Raw genomic sequence first — 20436 nt, forward strand, 5'->3', positions numbered from 1 at the left:
ACTGTTACAGAAATACTGTGCGGGAGTCATATGCTGACACAAGTGGAGGAGTGGTTTATCCAATATAGGGGGCGTTAACTCTACTAAATACCACTAGATGGCGGAATAGTACATTAGTAGAGTGGACAGTTGCAGAATACAGAACAGGTGGAATATCAAAGGCGGGGATCATAAGGCAGGGGATATGACATCCATATAGATGTTTATTGTCGTCTGAAACTGTAAGCAGTTTTATGTTTGCCTAATGAAAGGAACTGGATTTGTAAGTAATATAGTGAAGGATTGCAATTAGATTACCCTAGAGGTTACAGGACCATCCTTTGCCTATATAGAGCTCGCCAGCTTGAAGTCCAAAAAAACATAAATGTGTAACCTCTGGTTCATTCAGCCATTCCTATTTGGAAAGAACTAAGTTTTGGGATAAACGCTGAAAATAAAGTCTGAGGTTAACACCGGCTTAGGAGATCTTATAAGATTTGTTCTATGAGAGAATACCAGTCAGTTAACATGACCTTTATGAATTAGGAAGCGTTTTGTGTAAAAAAAAAATGTAAATGCTTCAAAATTCACAAAAAGTGACGTTAGCTGATAAAGATTCTCACAGAACAAAACGTATAAGATCTAAGCCTGTGTTAACCACATACCCCATTTCTGCATTTATCCAAAAACCCTACAAAACTCATAGGCTTTGTCCAACGAACCATTGCAGAGTTAGTGCTTACAAAAAGACGCCATTACTATTGCTCTATTGGTTACAGTTACACACGCATTGCCTATCTGTTACCTTCAGATCTGCACACAAATGGTACAGGGCCAGGGGAAGTGTTTTTTTTTTTATATATATTGTTTTTTGTTGAGAAGGCAGGGACACAGTTCAGGGGTGTCTTGCAACAGAAGCAGTTTACTGTTTTAGAACCAAACAGAACGAAACAGACCTAACTCTTTTTTTTTCTTATTTGGAGTTAACAATTTCTGGTGCAAAAGACAAAACTTTTGCAACAGAATCGGCTGTGTTGCCCATCTGTGCCCACTGTTGCATTGAAGAAATGGAAATAGTGTTGTGTTCTTTGGTTCCCCCTGGCCCGACATTAGAATTCTATGCAACACCCATATATTATCTCTATGGGGTGAATGGGACACACTCTTTTCACGACACTTAGATACAATGTGATTTTTGTAGAAGATTAGGACACCATTTTCTCTAACTCTTTTCCTAAGCTTAACCTCAGTCTCCTAACCTGCTACATTAATTATCCTAACCTGCTATGAAAAGGTAACTTCGGTATCGAATTGGTGTGAAAAGAGTGTTTCCCATTGGGGAATGCTATCATAACATTGCAGGGTAGTATCATAGATATTTATAACTAACCATGTGTCCTTGTCCTGGTTATGAACCCATAACCATTCACTTTCTCCAATCCTTAAGAACCACGTTTTGATTTAGGGTTATAATGAAACTGGATCCATTCCGGCTCTTGCGTGACATGTAATAACTGCAAGTCACGATTTAATTGAGCCATGATGGAAGACACAGCAACCCAGTTTCAGTCATTTAGAAAATGGAACGCTTGACTTCGGCTCCCTCTAGCGGAGACAGGCTGAAGTTTCACTCTAGTGGCGAGCATGAGGAATGTCTCCCGCCGCGGCTTTGCTCTCGGGTTCTGTTTGTCAGACTTGAAATCCGAGGGAGACGAGCGAGCCGCCATTTTCTGTGTGACGCTCTCCCTAAAACGGCAACAATAAAAACGGATTGCCGTGGCAAATACATAACAAATCGTCGATAAATGGCGTTGGGAAACAAGACCAATTCAACCGCATTTGAAATAAACTCGATTGAACATTAATAATTGCAGAGAGAGAGAGAAGAGAGCAAGCTGACTCGGTTCCTCAAGTACGCGTTGTTTCGCCCATTTCGTGATTTCGGGAGTAACACGGGGTTACCCAATTTGGATCGCACGAGACGGATTTTGTGAAGAGGCATTCTCGAATTATTTGTTTTGCAACATATTTTGTTTCCTTGATGAAATTACTATCAAAGTGCGGGATTTGTTTCTAAAAAATTAACCGGATCGGCTCCTCGTCACGTGGTAGGTTCCTCCTTTTTCTTTGTTACTTTTAACTCCGTAGTAAAAAAATAACTTTGAAATGTTGCAACATCATTTAGCATTTAACTTGTTTGGTAACCTGCATGCCGGCCATCTCGCATTTATAGTAATGCTCAACCATTATTTTGTGATAAAAAAAAAAAAAACATTTTTAATGTTGCATAGCTGGGTCTACCTACCTTTCAAATCCAAGTTCTAGCTCCAGACAGTATAGGTAACGTTAGGTTTGTTACTCTTACTGCATTCGCTGTAGCTGAACGATCTGCTGCCAAGGGTACACCATTATAGTAATCTTCAGCTAGCCAGTGAACATGAGCCATGACATTCTTAAATTATGGGAGAGTGCGAGGGAAAATACAGTTGACCAGACATAATCGTTAAACATTGATATCAACATTTAACTGTAACGTTACCAGCTACAATTGTGTCAATGTCAAGCCTTATTCGCCGAAGCGCTTGATTTTGAGTATCCAAATTACCCCTAGTCAGTCCACTAACATACTTGTATAAATGTATTTAGGCCGTTTAAAAACGTAGTTTGCAAGCTTGCTGTATTTCCCACGATCTAATGCATCTCTGCGCCACCGCATTCTAAACTTAATCGTGCATAATATACACACCCGAGCAATTCTATCGAATGATCGCAATCGTGCGAGAGGGGAACCATTTTCGCAACCCTTAAACGTTAACCTAGAAAATGCATTGTCGCATAGATCACATTATAATGTTGGATACATTTCCAATTGAGTAATTTATGACGAGGTTTACATAATGGCGCAGCCACTGGCAGTTGCAGGCGCCACGTTTTCCACTAATTGTTTCATAAAAATCATTTCCTTTAGCAGAAACCAACCAAGTTAGTTTGCTAAATAATTGTAACATGTCAATTTAGCCTCAATTGTGACTTAGCGATATACACAAGGCTGCTAGAAAAAAAAACAAGGAACAATATCATTGTATTTATTATCAACACATCAAGGTTTTGCCATGCCATGATCTCAACCGTTTCCTATGTGCTTGTATACTGTCTAACGTCAGTGCAGATATTGTAATTTTGTCCCATCCATTTATCAACCAGGAACCGTGTTCATGCGAATCCCTTTTAATTGCACACTAACCTGCTCAACCCCTGGTTAGTGTGTTACACATCTGTGGGTTTCTGTTATATAATGTGTTAAGTTGCATATCCTTGCATCATATGTGATCTCAGCACTACAATGCTGTCATTTTCTGATGTGTGAACTTCCTTCAAGATCTAATAATCTCACTAATGTTCATCTTGTGGTGAGGGGGAAGTTTATCTTCCTGGTTGTTTGCTGTCATTATGGGTGGGTACACTACAGTACACTCTTGGTGTAGCTGAGCAAGTGAGGCCTTGACTGTTGTGCTCTGCTGCTGTACTGGGGCCTCTGCAGTTTGCAAATCCATTGACTGAATTTAAAGAGAGATCAGGGTCTGGCTGACATGTGCTTTTTGGGAAATGGTTTCAGGGGGTTAAATACACATAAACAGGACTAGCCCTGACTGGAGCATAGAGAGAGAAAAGCCTACTGATTGCACATATTGGCCAGACAGGGTGACCTCCCCCACGACCCTGTCCCCATTGCAGCCCATGTGTTGGAGTCAGAGAGGTTTTATGAATAGAGGGTGATGAGCACCTCGCCTGCTGCTGCATTGGACCGATGGCACTGCTAGCTCAGGCCTGGCTCCATGTTATAGCCAATTTAATGGAGAGCTGTTCTCTCGGATTACATGGCCCCTCCCTAGCCTGTTTGATATGGTGTAGGACTGGGAGAATATGCTGCTTAAAGTATGAGTGCTTTCACTGCCTGTTTTCACTCCTCTTATTTGTTTTTATAAGTCACACAATTGACAAAGAACCCCCCCCTCCCTCCATTGACCCTTTAGATCTGGGTGGAATCCTATCAGCTGTCTTCGAGACGTGTGTGGTATTGGAGCAACCGTAGGAGGCTAACACAACAAGTATCTAGTTTATGAATTTGGAAGCCGTTGGTTGACTCAGGGGAGGGTCCTCAATAATCTGAATGGAAAACAGCATTGATTCAAGCTACTTACTCAGCTTTTGTCCTTCCCAGAAATGATAACGGTTCCCCACTTTAATCAGTTTTCCAGGGCATTCCACCACAAGAAAATTGGCTCATTGTTGCAAATTTTAGATACTGCCAGTGCCAACCGAAAGTATGAAAATATTGTGGTTTGCTGGTTGCATTTTAAGCAGGAAATGTTGCGTGACGTAACACCCTATTGTGGACGGAAATAGTCCTATTGTAAGTTAATAAAAAGGTATGTGTATACATTTTTGGCCTCGATTTAGGCTATCCTAGCCAAATTGCATATAGCAATTTCCTCAGCCTATATTCTAGATCCTTCTGTCCTAATTTTGCATCTAACCAATCAATATAGAAGCAGAGTTATCAGGAAACAACCAATAGAGGTATGGCTGGTTACTGCTGTAGGCTACAGACCATAATGTGCATAAAGCAACATCTGTTTCTCCGGTTAGGCCAAAATGCAGGCCTATTTCTGATGATTATGCAAATCTATATGTACAGATCTCCAGCGTGTTTTCATAGGTGCATTGGGTTTGGGATTTTATCCTGTCAGACGATTGACTTGGAGAGATGAAAGCAGAGCCTATTGGTATTACTTGGTATTGTTCAGACCCCCTCAGACGAGTCTGGCTTCTGAGCTGAAGATTTCAGCTCATGATGAATAATCTGTTCCAGTCAGGCACACTTGAAATCAGTCTGAGCAATCACAGCTTTATTCATACATCTAAATGATTTGCTCTTTTGGGTTTCTGTAGAAGCAGTTGTTTTCACGTGTGTTTTGGGTAGCAGGCATTGTACACCTTTCTTTGGCATATACTTGAGCTGCTGCTTACATGGAAACACTAGTCTCTTTCCTGGAATACTGACTGGAGAAAGAGCTGAAGGGTGACATTTGGCTCACTAAAACGATGTCTTTGCTGGTTGTTTTTGATAGTTCAAGCCTAGTCTGCCGAGGCCAAGTACACTCCGATGCACGCACCCTCCAGTTTCATGCCCTCAAGCCAACATCCCCCTCCCTCCACCTCAATCCATCTCTTCCCCCATCTCAAACCAAGGGGCCGTGCCTCCCTCTGAACTTAACCTAGCTCAGAACACACCTGAAACAATCCCTTTGTTCAAACTCACCTCCCAGAATGCTCCATTCCTGAAAATCTTTTACCAAATGTTTTATTTTTTCCCTCCGCCTCACATAAAGAGAAACATGGACCAGCCAGCCAGGTGGGAGAAGCAGGAAAAATATATCAATCCCACTCAACAAGGGAGGAAAAAGGCAAACAATGTACATGACCTGAAGAGAAACCAGAGGTGAAAATTACTTGAAAATCCACAAATAAACATTGATTTTAAACAGGGAGGGGGAAAAAGATGGGCTAAGAACAAAGGCAATGGGCTAATTTACCAGACTCCTGCCTGGACGTGTCATGGCCTAGTAGGATGTTAAAGGCCAAAGTGTTTCACCCCTCCAGACCCTAGAGGTCAGGACAGGTTTGAGAGGAAGCCTGACCATTTGGTAGGCTTTGCAGGGAGTGGCTTTACTGACACACTGGCCCCCATTCACTCCTGTGCTGAAGCCACCTAACCAGTCTGGAAGTGGCACCATATGCATCATGTATCATTGGGTGAATTGGGGAGCACAGAAACAAACCATGGGTTTGCTGGTTCCTCAGAGTTGTACTTCTCTCTAGCCTATTCAGACACTGGCTTTTGTTTTTGTGTGTTTTTAAAACCCTACAGTCAACTAATTGCCCCAGCTGGGAGTACCTGGGACAGCTGTCTGAAATCTCAACCTTTGAGATAAGAGGAACAGAGGAAACTCTGAATTATTTTCAGACCCTATTGTTTTCCCCCATTTACTATGGTGTATTTAAGCTTTTTTCCCTTCTCATGGAGGAACCTGAATGATTAAGAGACTTCAAAGGCAGAAACCACTGGCATAGTGTTTACAAAACCAGGTGCGCTGTACCGTGTATGAGGAGAGGAGTGAGTATACCCACGGGTTGAACCCGACCTATAGTCTAACGTTCAGTGTGCTGTGGCCTGTGCTCCCTGATGGCCTAATGGCCCAATTAAAAGTGCAGAGGCGCACATGCTTCTCTTCCTCTCTGGGTCATTCCATATGATTTCAATCACTTTTTGACTACACCCCTTTTGATTTGAACAAAAATGTATATGGGTATTTGCCCATGGTAAATATGGCCAAAAGATTATACCATGGTATGAAAAAAAATTGGATGGTATGACAGTATTTTATATTTTTGAATAATACAAGTTCTAAATTTGCTTTCTGAGTATTGTGTGGCCCAAGGATAGCAACACATATTTTCAAAGTGATATTATTGTTTTATACTGTTCAATTAAACCAAAAATAATGTTATGCATTTCCTGCACTCATTTGAGATCGTTTCCACACTGCCACATAGTGCTGCACAAACAATTTAGGCTTTATTTTTAACCCAATGTTACAATTGCGATTTGACTTGTGAAAATCACTTGGGTGAACTGTTGGAATTGTGGAAATTCTAATTCTGTAGTTAGAATATAGTAGTGGGCACTTGGAATTAGAGGTCGACCGATTTATGAGTTTGACGGCGATACCGATTTATTGTAGGACCAAAAATAGCCGATACTGATTAATCGGACGGTTTTTCTTGTGTGATTTTTATTTATTTTTTTTAATTTTTTTAAACATTTTATAATGACAGTTACAACAATGCTGAATGAACACTTATTTTAACTTAATATAATACATCAATAAAATCAATTTAGCCTCAAATAAAGAATGAACCATGTTCAATTTAGTTTAAATAATGCAAAAACAAAGTTTTGGAGAAGAAAGTAAAAGTGCAATATGTGCCATGTAAAAAAAGCTTGAGGACATATGAAAGCTGGTGGTTCCTTTTTAACATGAGTCTTCAATATTCCCAGGCAAAGAAGTTTTAGGTTGTAGGTATTATAGGACTATTTCTCTTTATACCATTTGTATATATACCTTTCACTATTGGATGTTCATATCAGCACTTTAGTATTGCCAGTGTAACAGTATAGCTTCCGTCCCTCTCCCCGCCCCTACCTGGGCTCGAACCAGGAACACATCGACAACAGCCACCCTCGAAGCATCGTAACCCATTGCTCCACAAAAGCCGGGGGCCATGCAGAGCAAGGGGAACAACTACTCCAAGTCTCAGAGCGAGTGATGTTTGAAACGCTATTAGCATGCACCCCGCTAACTAGCTAGCCATTTCACATCGGTTACACCAGCCTAATCTCGGGAGTTGATAGGCTTGAATTCGTAAGCAGCTCAATGCTTGAAGCACAGCGTAGAGCTGCTGGCAAAATGCACGAAAGTGCTTTTTGAATGAATGCTTACGAGCCTGGTGCTGCCTACCACCGCTCAGTCAGAATGTTATATCAAATCATAGACTTAATTATAACATAATAACACACATACGAGCCTTTGGTCATTAATATGGTCGCATCTGGAAACGTATAATTTTTAAAACAAAATGTTTATTCTTTCAGTGACATACGGAACCGTTCCGTATTTTATCGAATGGGTGGCATCCATAAGTCTAAATATTGCTGTTACATTGCACAACCTTCAGTGTTATGTCATAATTATGTACAATTCTGGCAAATTAGTTCGCAACGAGCCAGGCGGCCCAAACTGTTGCATATACCCTGACTCTGCGGGCAATGAACGCAAGAGAAGTGACACAATTTCACCTGGTTAATATTACCTGCTAACCTGGATTTGTTTTAGCTAAATATGCAGGTTTAAAAATATATACTTCTGTGTATTGATTTTAAGAAAGGCATTGATGTTTATGGTTAGGTACACGTTGCAGCCACATCAGTCCTTTTTCGCGAATGCGCACCGCATCGAACATATGCAATGCAGGACACGCTAGATAAACTAGTAATATCATCCATGTCTAGTTAACTAGTGATAATGATTGATTGTTTTTTATAAGATAAGTTTAATGCTAGCTAGCAACTTACCCTGGCTTCTTACTGCATTTGCATAACAGGCAGGCTCCTCGTGGAGTGCAATGAGGCAGGTGGTTAGAGCATTGGACTAGTTAACTGTAAGGTTGCAAGATTGAATCCACGAGCTGACAAGGTAAAAATCTGTCGTTCTGCCCCTGAACAAGGCAGTTAACCCACTGTACCTAGGCCGTTATTGAAAATAAGAATGTTTTCTTAACTGACTCGCCTAGTTAAAGGTGTAAAAAGAAAAAAAATACAAATAATAAGTTGGCCAAATCGGCGTCCAAAAATGCCGATTTCCGTTTGTTATGAAAACTTGAAATCGTCCCTGATTAATCGGTCGACCTCTACTCGGAATACAGTTTATTGACATGACAACAAATGAAAATTCCAGGGAGTAGTTATTGTAACCGGGTAGGAACCAAAGTGTTTAAGGGACCCTATAATCGTTGCCTACATTGAATGTTTTCTCTTAGCTACTTCATGTAGCTAACATATTCTTGCTTTGCATATTCTTCTTTGATTTAGCTGATACTGTTGCACAAACAACATGCTGATTTAGGCCTACACTATCACTGGTATTATCAGGCTGTATAGTTAGTTACGTTTGCTCTGACTCAGTACATTTATTAGCTAGTTAGCGATTAGCATTAGTAGCTAACCAAATTTAGGCTCAACTTGCTAAGAAAAGACAAACTAGCTGTTTGCAGATGTAAGAAACAAACTATTAGTGTAATTATAGAACACTAGTGGATTTATATTAAGGACCAAAGTGAAAACGTATCGTCATCAACACTGTTGCATGCGCTGCATTGGCCATGCAGACTGAACGCTAGTGTCTCGATGTTGAGGAACAACAAATGTGCTCCTTGAGTGACAGAGGGCGTGGCTAGGCCTGTGTGGAAAGCAGCATTGAAAGAGAGATTAGTGAAGTAGCGAAGTTAACAATAAAAATCAACGTTACACATGGCGTATCGCATTTAACAAACCAAACATTCAAATACCATTTATAGAAGGTAAAGTAAAAACCCAAACCACTCTGCATCAAAGCGGTATATCGTAAGACACAGTATACTGCCCAGCCCTAGGCAGAAGTGGTCAGAAAGTACATTTTTGGACCCGACTGGTAAAACACTCATGAGATAGAGGTGCTCAAAGTTGACCCATTTTGCATACCCCACCCTACCATAAGACACCCAATGGTTGAGCTTAATTTAAGTGTTTTCGTTAAATTTGCATTTTTAAAAGACATTTAACATCAATTACCTGAGAACGCGTAAACTCAGATTTGATTTAATTTTAGAATATTTGGTAGTTTAGACCCACCCTGTATTCAAGAGTGTGCTGTGTCTCAACTGATGGTGGGCACGACATTATCTCAGATGCTGAATTGTTAGATACTACTGCACTGTTGGAGCTAGGAAGACAATCATTTTGCTACACCCACAATAATATGTGTATGTGACCAATAACATTTTATTTGATTTTAAAATAAGTTTGAGGCTACAACGTAAGAAAAAATGGTAGGGGGAAATCGCAGTTATGCTAATCGTCGTTCTATGTAAAACAATGAACCATTCCTACCATTTGGCAAATATGGATGGAAAGTATTTTACCTACACACACAGGCGTGTGTAGACACGCACACACAGAGTATGTGAGCACAGCGAGGAGCTGAGCGTTTCCAATTTGACTGGAGCGTGGAGCAAGATTTGGCCTTCTCGCCCGCTCCAATTTCGCTCCAGTAGCACCCCACCCCAGCTTGCATTTGTAGTCTACTTGTGTGCTGCTCTAGCCCCTTTCTTTATCTACTGTAATGTTAGCTAACTATTTTCATAAATAAACTAATAAAACATGGGGGCTAAATCAAGGTGACTTATAAAGATGAGGGCCAAAAAAGGGAGTGTCCAACTAAATAATCATAGTGGAATCTGAAAATGCACTTATCCCAAAAGTATGAGTGTGTACTTACTATGTGCACATGCTATAACAAAGGAATGCGGTGGGTAGATAACGAAGTGTGTCATTGTAGCAAATTATTTATAAACAAGAAATCAGACCTATTAAAAGCTTCATTAATTTTCGTTATCTTTACAATATGCCATAATAGATTTTGGCCCCATAGGCCTGGCATCTTCCCAGATTCAATGAGCTTTCTGTTTTGATTGGGTTATTGTGCCTAAAAACCTTTAGGCCTTGTCATAAAATAAAAATAAAATCAACAACTCTGCATCTCTGCCCAACCTGGTAAGAGTGGCCAAAAGGGTGTTTAGCATCCCAGTGGCTCTAAGTGTAGAGGGTGTTCTCCACTGCTGGCCAGTTCTCCAGGCACCATCACATGAGCCTGACGCCACAGACTGTCCAAACTTGTTTCAAAATTTAATTCTAAGTAAGTCACAGCTTATATGTGCAATTTATAGACTATAATGATTTAATACAACACAATGTTTAAAATGCTGAGAGCTTTATGTCCTTACCAGCCTGTTGTGTCACACTCGCAAATTCTTCACAGTGTATGTCTTTGTAGGCTATAGCCTTGAAATAATTGAAATAATATAGCCAAAATAATTCATTTTCATTCCTTAGTTTTCCTGTCTGGGTCCTGACCTATTTACTGTTTTATATGCTGTTTTAATACAACATGTAGCCTATTTTAAATGACATGTAACATGTAGCCTATTTTAAATTATTTTTGCTTCTTACATTCACCTTGTCATGTTTATTCAAATACTTTTCATTCAAATCCATATGGTTTGGTTTCAATATTTAAAAACCCATTTGTAGATCCAGAAGAAGAAAAAATAGATGTGTGCTGGTTAAATTGTGATTTTAATGAATGGAGCAGAGTTTTTCTTTTTCGTTAGCACAGACCTTTTCTTTTAGCAGAGCTGTAGGAAAGGACACGAAGCGTTGCGCACCACTCCATGAGCTTCCAACAGCTGAACTACTCTCACATGCTCTGACACACACACACACACAAACATCACACACAGGCCTATGCATGGACACACGCAGTCATTATGGGAACTTTGATCCGGACACATTAACTGCAGCATGTAGGAGAAATCCTTATCGCATTCAAGGACTGGGTTTAACGTGAGTTAGTGGATGGTTCCCACGGATGGCAGAGATAAAGGTGACAACCTTCAGCTGCAATACGAGTAGCTGGAGAGTGCTGGATTTACCTGGTACTGGATCAGGTGAGGGAGAACCATTTGATGCTTCTGTCAATAGGTAGAATATTGTTTTGTTGTAAAATAGATATATAAATAAATATTTCTCACCCATTAGGCCCTATTTAGCATTTTGATTATGATTGGTAATGTATTCGACCAACATTAGACCTTTATGCTTAACCATCATCAATGGTAAATATAGTATATTGTGTTATGACAAAATTACCAGCCTGTTTTCCTAATTTAAACCTTTTTTAGCACAGCCTACATTCTTTCCTCTGTACTGGAAGTTGATCCATTTCAGGTTTTACTGGTGCTGCCTCTGCGATGGCTGCCTCCACCTAAGAAGAGCCACATTTTAATTACCTCTTTGCATTGTGTTCAGAGAATACGCATCATGACTTGGTGGGAGGTGCCTCATCCGAATAAGGTGATCGTGTGAAATACGCATCATTGTGGGGCATGTCCTAAACAAAGCCTGCGTTTGGTTGGACAGGGTGTTGCTGGGTGGGTGGTGCTTCTTACATGCCTGCAACTGGTTAGACTGGGATGGTTGGTCTTAAAGGGATCTGTAACAGGAGTCCTGTTTCCAACGCTCGGCTCCGCACATCGCCATGCCTGGCGGGCAATATGGCCCAGGGTTGTCCATGAGAATATTGATTTCTTCGTAACAACATGTGTGCTATAGAGCCACTCTTGCTTGCCTGGTTGTGTAGGTGGAATAAATGTGTCAAATTCAATGGTTCTTTTTTTCAGTGTTAATGGGATGTGACAACCACAACAAAAATACATGAGATGACGCAACCCCATGATCTCGTTTTGGAGGCTGGCCGTTGCAGTGTTTACTTTAAAAACGTAATGTTTCTTAGGCTTTTGATTGCCTTCATCAAAACATCCAGCGTTGTTTTTCTTCAGGATCATTATTTAGGGACTAGACCGCTCTCTCTCGTTTAACTCCTGTAGGCTTCAGTTAATTATCTGCCCGAACAAGACCCTATTGGAGCGAGGTCAATCATATGACGGGAGACAGTTTCCATCTTTCCTCTTATTAGTTTATGCCCTCAGAATAACTGGAGGAGGCTGGAGAGTGGAGGACATGTTTGACAGCCTAACATGTGTTTTTGAGTCGAAATGACGGTCTTTGTCAGTTCATTGAGATGTGAGCTGTCCGCTTTCCCACCTTCTCTTCAGTCTGTGATTAAAAGTCTGATTGGTCCCCTGCAGGAGGCCTCTCTAAGGTCACGGCTGTGACAACTCTTTGTTGCCCCAGCATTTAATAGCTCAATCACTAAACTACAGTACAAAAAAAACGACTCAGCTTTTCAACATGGCTATTTCAAGACTTCCTGATATTGTTCAGACAACAGATGTACTTTCATAACATATTTTATAACTAAATAACACCAATACAAAAATGGTATTGTGTGTGTGACCAGCTTTGATAGATCTTTAAGCTAGCCTTTATTGGCGCTCCCTGGATATGTGCCAGTACCGTTTGACCATTATATCAGCTACATGTCTGCACCCCCCCCCGTTCTTGCATAGTTCTCTTCTGACGCATGTTATGAAATCTCCAGGCAAAAAAATAAATGGATTGCAAGTTAGTATTAACCACTAGACCTATCTTTTTCAATAGACAATGCTGTCCATTGTTTTGAAATGTTTGATCTTTTTATCTGAAGCAGGCCATGGAGGCCAAAACAATGGTTGCATCCCAAATGGTGCTCTATATTGTGCACTACTTTTGACCAGATCCCTGCGGGGACCTACTTGTCACACAAGGTGGGATTATATATTTAAGCAGTAAGGTCCGGGGGGGTGTGGTATATCACCAATATACCACGGCTAAGGGCTGTTCTTAGTCAGGATGCAACGCATTGTGCCTGGGCACAACCCTTAGCCATGGTATATTGGCCATATATCACAAACCCCCGAGGTGCCTTATTGCTATTATGAACTGTTTACCAATGGAATTAGAGCAGTAATAATAAGTGTTTTGTCATACCTGTGGTATACGGTCTGACGCACCACGGCTGTCAGCCAATCAGCATTCACGGCTTAAACCACCCAGTTTATAATATAGGATACAGTTGAAGTCTGAAGTTGACATACACCGTAGCCAAATACATTTAAACTAAGTTTTTCACAATTGCTGACATTTAATCCCAGTAAAAACTCCCTGTTTTAGGTAAGTTAGGAGCTCGACCAAAACATCCGGTCGGAGACCGGAGGGAATCGGTTCCCTTGATTCGGTTAGACCAAGAATCAAAGCTGAATCAAATGACAAGACTCTAGACAATGTGTGGAAGCTGTAGGCACTGCAACCTCGGCCTCATTTAATTCGGTTCACTTTGAACAATTCCTTGAAGTCGCGCATGGATATTTATTTCCATTTTCAGTGATCAGATTTTCATGCACTTTTCGATGAAACGCACGTTCTGTTATAGTCACAGCCGTGATTTAACCAGTTTTATAAACGTCTGAGTGTTTTCTATCCACACATACTAATCATATGCATATACTATATTCCTGGCCTGAGTAGCAGGGCGCTGAAATGTTGCGCGATTTTTAACAGAATGTTTGAAAAAGTAGAGGGTCGATTTAACAGGTTAAAGGCACAGTCAACTTAGTGTATGTGAACTTCTGACCCACTGGAATTGTGATACAGTGAATTAGAATTGAAATAATCTGTCTGTAAACAATTGTTGGAAAAATTACTTGTCATGCACAAAGTGGATGTCCTAGCTGACTTGCCAAAACTGTAGTTTGTTATTAACAAGACATTTGTGGAGTGGTTGAAAAAACGAGTTTTAATGACTCCAACCTAAGTGCATGTAAACTTCCGACTTCAACTGTATATATTATAGGATACTTAGTTCTTTGGGTGATTAGCTACCAGCTATGAATCCAAACAACAGAAACACTTTGAAAATGGCTACTGCAGCATTTATTTTGCTATACATGTGTTCATACTTTTATTTATATTCACAAATGTGAGTGACATGCTTGCACTGTGGAGCCCAGTGGATGTTTTTATCATAAATCTTCAATAATGTTTCAAACGGACAATTCCTTTGTCTTTAGAAATGAAAAGGAACAGAGCTTGTGCTCACGGTCGTGCGCATGACTAAACTCAATGCTTTCTGCCAGACCCCTGATTCAAACAGCTCTTATTCGCTCCCCTTTCACAGTAGAAGCCTGAAACAACGTTCTGAAGACTGTTGACATCTAGTGGAAGCCCGAGGAAGTGCAACCAGACCAAATGTATATTATCTTTGATAGGCAATGAGTTTGAAACCAAAAAACCTCAGATTTCCTACTTCCTGGTTGAATTTTTTTCTCTGGTTTTTGCCTGCCATATGAGTTCTGTTATACTCACAGACATCATTCAAACAGTTTTAGAAACTTCAGAGTGTTTTCTATCCAAATCTACTAATAACATGCATATATTAGCTTCTGGGCCTGAGTAGCAGGCAGTTTACTCTGGGCACGCTTTTCATCCGATCTGTGGAAATACGCCTCCCAGCCATAAGTTAAAGGTATCTGCAGCATGAATGGGGTTTCTGCAATAACATGACACATCTATTTTGGTTATTCAACTATAGTAAATTAAGTGGATTTACACCCGGTTACAGAATTCTGTCATGGATCTGTACTACACAATCTGTACTACACAGAAATGGATATAAATGTTGTTCTCTTCATGGTGATGTATCCTAAATGGGTACGAGGCCTACTCAAAGGTATAAGTATGTAATACCCTCCTTTCAACATTTGGTTATTATTCTACACATTGTAATGATATCCGCCCCCAAAGAAGACCAAATTGGGTTGGACTGGACCAAATCCGAACCAATCATAGACATCTGTTTCACAAGTTTGGACATCAAAGTACGGTACATCACAGAACAGAGTATAGTACAATAAGGTAAATTATACTGTACCGTAAAGTACTGAACTATACTCTACTAATAAATATATATATACCGTTGAAGTCGGAAGTTTACATACACTTTCTTGTTCACAAACTATAGGTTTGGCATGTCGGTTGGGACATCTACTTTCCATGACACAAGTCATTTTTCCAACAATTGTTAACAGACCAATTATTTAACTTGTAATTCACTGTGTCACATTTCCAGTGAGTCAGAGGTTGACGTACACTAACATGCTGACCAGACACCTCGCGTGCGTTGCAAAATACATTTAGAAATCCATGTTATTCGATTATTGCACCCACACTGCTCGTGCGTGTCAATGAGCGTCTGCAACGCCAAGGGCTAAAATAGAACTCCTTTCTATTTCTGATGCAGATCGTGCTGAAAGTCCTGCCTCTCCCATCTCCTCATTGGTTTATAGAAGCAGGTATCAACGTGCCAGCTCCTCATTGGTCATACCCACGTGGGTGATTTGAAAGACAAATTTAAATGTATTTGGCTAATGTGTATGTAAACCTCCGACTTCAACTGTATATGTATCTTGTGCGGTGCTCTTCACACTTGTAAACATAAACGTCTATGGTTGGTTCAGATTTGGATGGCACATCCAATCATGGATCTCTATGGATGGGCCAAATCAAGGCCGGACTGCAACAAAAAATAAATATCTGCGGACGTTGAAATGAAACCTATCCAGACCGTTCCAAGAACGTCTTCTGTGGACGTTGAAAGCAAGGCAGCAATTTCAACTTCCATTGACATCCGGTGTTGGTCTGTGCTCAGATGCGGATTACAGTAAATGTAAAGTGTGGTGTGTGTGTGAGAGACTCCAAGGAGGGCCTATAGCAGCACCTTGATCTTCTATCACACCTGGGTCCTGACAGTAAGACAACAATGATTGTTTCAAAAAGGTCCAGTTGCCAGGACCACAAATACACATTCCATCGAGACAACGTTGCGCCTGAGCACTCAAACTACACCTATCTAGGCCTAAACATCAGCACCACTTCCACAAAGCTGTGAACGATCTGAGAGAGAATGGGCCATCAGAAGGAACATAAAATACGACATCCCAATTAGAACCTGTCCAAAAAATACTTTAATAAGTTATAGAACCCATTGCCCTTCGTGGTTGCGAGGTCTGGGGTCCGCTCACCAACCAAGAATTCACAAAATGGGACAAACCCCAAATTGACTCTGCATGCAGAGTTCTGCAAAAACATCATCGGTGTACAACGGAAAATGATGCATGCAGAGCAGAAGTAGGCCAATACCAGCCAATTATCAAAATCCAGAAATGAGTTCTAAAACTTCTACAAAAACCTAAAAGGAAGCTATTCCCAAGCCTTCCATAACAAAGCCGTCACCTTCGGCGAGATTAACCCAGAGTAGAGTCCCTTAACCTCATAGTCCGCCCCATCCCACATGCGGTCGCGTTACTACAGCCTCAAGCTCATTACCATAACGCAACTTTAGCGATTTCTAAAAATCGCAAATGAAATGAAATAAATATGCATGCTCTCAAGCTTATCATTTTCTTAACAATCCTGTCGTCTCAGATTTTCAAAATATGCTTTAGAACCAGAGAAAATCAATAATTTGTGTAAGAGTGGTGATAGCTAGCTTAGCATTTAGCGTTAGCATCTAGCACGCAACATATTCACAAAAACCAGCAAAGGGATCAAATAAAATAATTTACCTTTGAAGAACTTCAGATGTTTCAATGAGGAGACTCTCAGTTACATAGCAGATGTCCAGTTTTTCCTGAAAGATTCTTGTGTAGGACACAACGTTCCGTTTTGTTACTATGCATTTGGCTACCGAAACTAACCGAAAATTCAGTCACCTACACGTCAAACTTTTTTCCGAATTAACTCCATAATATCGACTGAAACATGGAAAACGTTGTTTGAATCCATCCTCAAGGTGTTTTGTCATATATCTCTTCATTGAAATGCCGTCCCTGGAAGCCTGCATTCTTCTCTAATTCGGATGGAAAAATACTGGTAGCTGACTTTTGCGCACCAATTTCCAGGCAGACACCGTGCGGGACACTTGGCAATTGTAGTCTCTTATGGTCAATCTTCCAATGATATGCCTACAAATACGTCACAATGCTGCAGACACCTTGGGGAAACGATAGAAAGTGTCCGTTCATTCCTGTCGCATTCACAGCCATATAAGGCGATCATGGAAAACGTAGCTTCAGAAATCCTGTTCATTTCCTGGGCGCTCAAACATCTTGGTTTTGCCTGAAGCTTTTGTTCAACGGCACTCACAGTGAAAATCTTTGCAGTTCCGGAAACGTCAGTGTCTTCTTTCCAAAACTATCAATTCCAAGCATAGTCGAGCATCTTTTCGTGACAAAATATTGCGCTTAAAACGGGCACGTCTTTTTATCCAAAAATGAAATAATGCCCCTAGAGGACTAACAGGTTAAGCAAGCTGGTCCTGGGGTTCTGTTCACAAACAGACTCCACAGAGCCTCATTTCAGCCACAGCAACACAATTAGACCCAACCAAATCACGAGAAAACAAAAAGGTCATTACTTGACACATTGGAAAGAATTTACCAAAAAACAGAGCAAACTATTATGCTATTTGGCACTAAAAAAGAGTATACAGTGGCAGAATACCTGACCTCTTTGACCCAACATTTATGGAAAGAGGCACAAATATCCCTCGGATTACAGACTCATGAAGAATTTGAAAACCAAACCAATCCAATTTTGATTAACTCCCATATATTTTGGGTGAAATACCGCAGTGTGCCATCACAGCAGCAATATTTATCACCTGTTGCTACAAGAAAAGGGCAACCAGTGAAGAGCAAACGCCATTGTAAATACAATCATTTTGTACATGAACAATTTGCTCATTGTTATAACACTGTACATAGACATATGACATTTGAAATGTCTGTTCCTTTGAAACTTTTGAGTTTACATTTTTAATTGTTTTGTTCACTTTTGTTTATTATGTGTTTGAGAGACAGAGAGAGCTTTGACCACAAACCAACAATGAAAAATGGTTGAGTTGAATGTAATAATATGCCAATGGAAGGGTAGACTGGTTTGACTACTATGATTTCCCATTGTAGCCAATTCTATTGCAGTAATTCCTTTACTGATTTTAAGGAAATTCTTTTATCAATTTGGTTAATTTCAAGTTTTAATCACTTAATAATTAAGATACCAAATAGATATGGTTTCTACCTTTTACTTATTACTTACGTGAAGGTTAATCATCCTCCATAATGAGCGAGATAAATTAGAAATTATCTTAAGATATGTGGGTTCTTGGTAACGGAATTAAGGCACATGCCAATGTTTCTTAAACTAAATATAAGTGTTTATATTAGTTGGCAGGGGTCTTTACTAATTCATTATTGTGTTTTTTTTATATATTTCAAATTTATTTTAATATTTCCACCTGTTTGACCAGAAACCACAGCCTTTGCTTATTCCTAATTTTGAGGATGGAAAATGGTTTATAAAAAAAAGTCAAAAATATACTCTTTCATTTGAAAGCAGATTTGACATGAACTTCACATGCTGGTGCTCATGGGTGCTTTTACATGGAAATGACCAGAGGTTAAAAACGGGCTATACTGTATGCAAAGGAAGTAGCCTAAGTCACGTGTAAATGTGTGCTGTGAATGTTTAATTGTTTCTCTCTCTCTCCTTGTCTCTGACATCACCTTGTGAATAAACATGCTAGAGGTGTCTTGAATGAGTGGTGTGTGACTGCTCTGTTCCTCCTCCCTATCCCTGATCTACGTCTGAACTGGAACCGAACCCTAAGTCCCTATAGGCCGTAGTGCATTAGTTTTGACCCTGGTTTCACCAAACATCCTCCAGAATGTTCTCTGTAGTTTAGTTGGTGCCTGGTGTAGAGTGAGGTATTGCTGAGTCATTCCCACAGTCTGATCTCACTTTCTGACACAACAGCCCAAGGGAGGTCACCTTACATTCCAAACCCTCACTGGATCTTTACTCTGCCGGGTTATTATGAGTGTGACGCTGAGCGACAGCCCAAGTTGTGTGTGTGTGTGTGTGTGAGCACATGCGCGTGTCAAGTTTGGTCAACATACAATTATTTCCCCCCTTGAATGGGAAAACAGTGTTCTCTTTCTTGATTCCATTCAAACTGTAACATCGTTTGGAGAGTGTAGGACGGGACTTCCCCAGACAGCATAACTCCCTCATATCTGTCCCTCCCTGCTGCCTCTCAAAGGCTTAAGTTGATTAAATGTTTTTCTATGTAGAGACACTTGGGAAAGCACCCATTAAGAAACCCTGGGCCTGCAGTCGCTGATACAAGAGGTAACTGGCAGCTCTGGTAGACTACGCACCAAGCTGTTCTTGTCACACAGACAGTTTTGGGCTATTAGATGAATCTTGTTTGTCCTTCTATGTAACTCGGGCCATATTTGTATAATCATTTTACTAAGTACATTCAATTTATGTAACCCCACTTGAATCAAACTGTCATTCACACCCCTGTCCGTTCACCGGGGAATTGTGAACACATACATTTGAGCAGGGAGGGGTTGTACCGTAGCCTACTTGTTTTATACTGAAGTCCAGAGAATGGCGAAAGGATTATTTGATTGAGGTTTGGTGAACTGAGTTTGAACCTGGCTGCTGTATTAGTAATGTGCTACTAGCAGGCACCTGAGTTAGCTCTTCTCTTCCACATAGCTTCTGCTTTAGGCAGGCAGGCTATTGTGCGTCCCAAACGGTACCCTACTCCATATACAGTGCACTGCTTTTGACCAGGGCCCATTAGGGAATAGGGTGCCAGTCGGTGCATATCATGAGTGGGACTGAATTTCTCTGCTTGAGTTTGTGTATCTGGACATATTCTGAATGAACCAAATACCAGTTTGACAAAAAAGGCTACACTCTACAGAGCAAGGACCCGGCTAGCGATGTGACAAATTGAACTGTGCAGGAGCTCCACAAAATTATAATAAAAAAATTATATTCCACATCAATTCACAATGCAGAATAATGGTCCTATTACGTATGTACAGTGCTTGACTTGGGCAGGAGCTCACCGGAGCGGAGTACCGGCAGCTCACATTTTCTACTGCTTGAGCTCCTGCACCTCTTATAGAATATTAGCTCAAAAGTATTGTGGCGCTCCTGCACCA

General features: G+C 40.6%; 1 protein-coding gene across 4 annotated transcripts in view; it reads left to right on the forward strand.

Moving 5' to 3' along the window:
* The window catches only part of kansl1b (KAT8 regulatory NSL complex subunit 1b), a 79962-nt gene that overhangs the window by 1672 nt on the left and 57854 nt on the right, over positions 1 to 20436 (forward strand). Inside the window, exon 1 of one of the 4 annotated variants that reach the window (XM_052518588.1) lies at positions 1652 to 2087. The exons of the other annotated variants lie outside the window; for them this stretch is intronic. The gene's annotated coding sequence lies outside the window, so the exon portion shown is untranslated. Of the gene's footprint in view, positions 1 to 1651; positions 2088 to 20436 lie in introns of those variants that run through there. 4 annotated transcript variants of the gene reach the window in all.

This window comes from Oncorhynchus keta, chromosome 5, assembly GCF_023373465.1.
Source record: "Oncorhynchus keta strain PuntledgeMale-10-30-2019 chromosome 5, Oket_V2, whole genome shotgun sequence".
Classification (NCBI taxonomy): domain Eukaryota; kingdom Metazoa; phylum Chordata; class Actinopteri; order Salmoniformes; family Salmonidae; genus Oncorhynchus; species Oncorhynchus keta.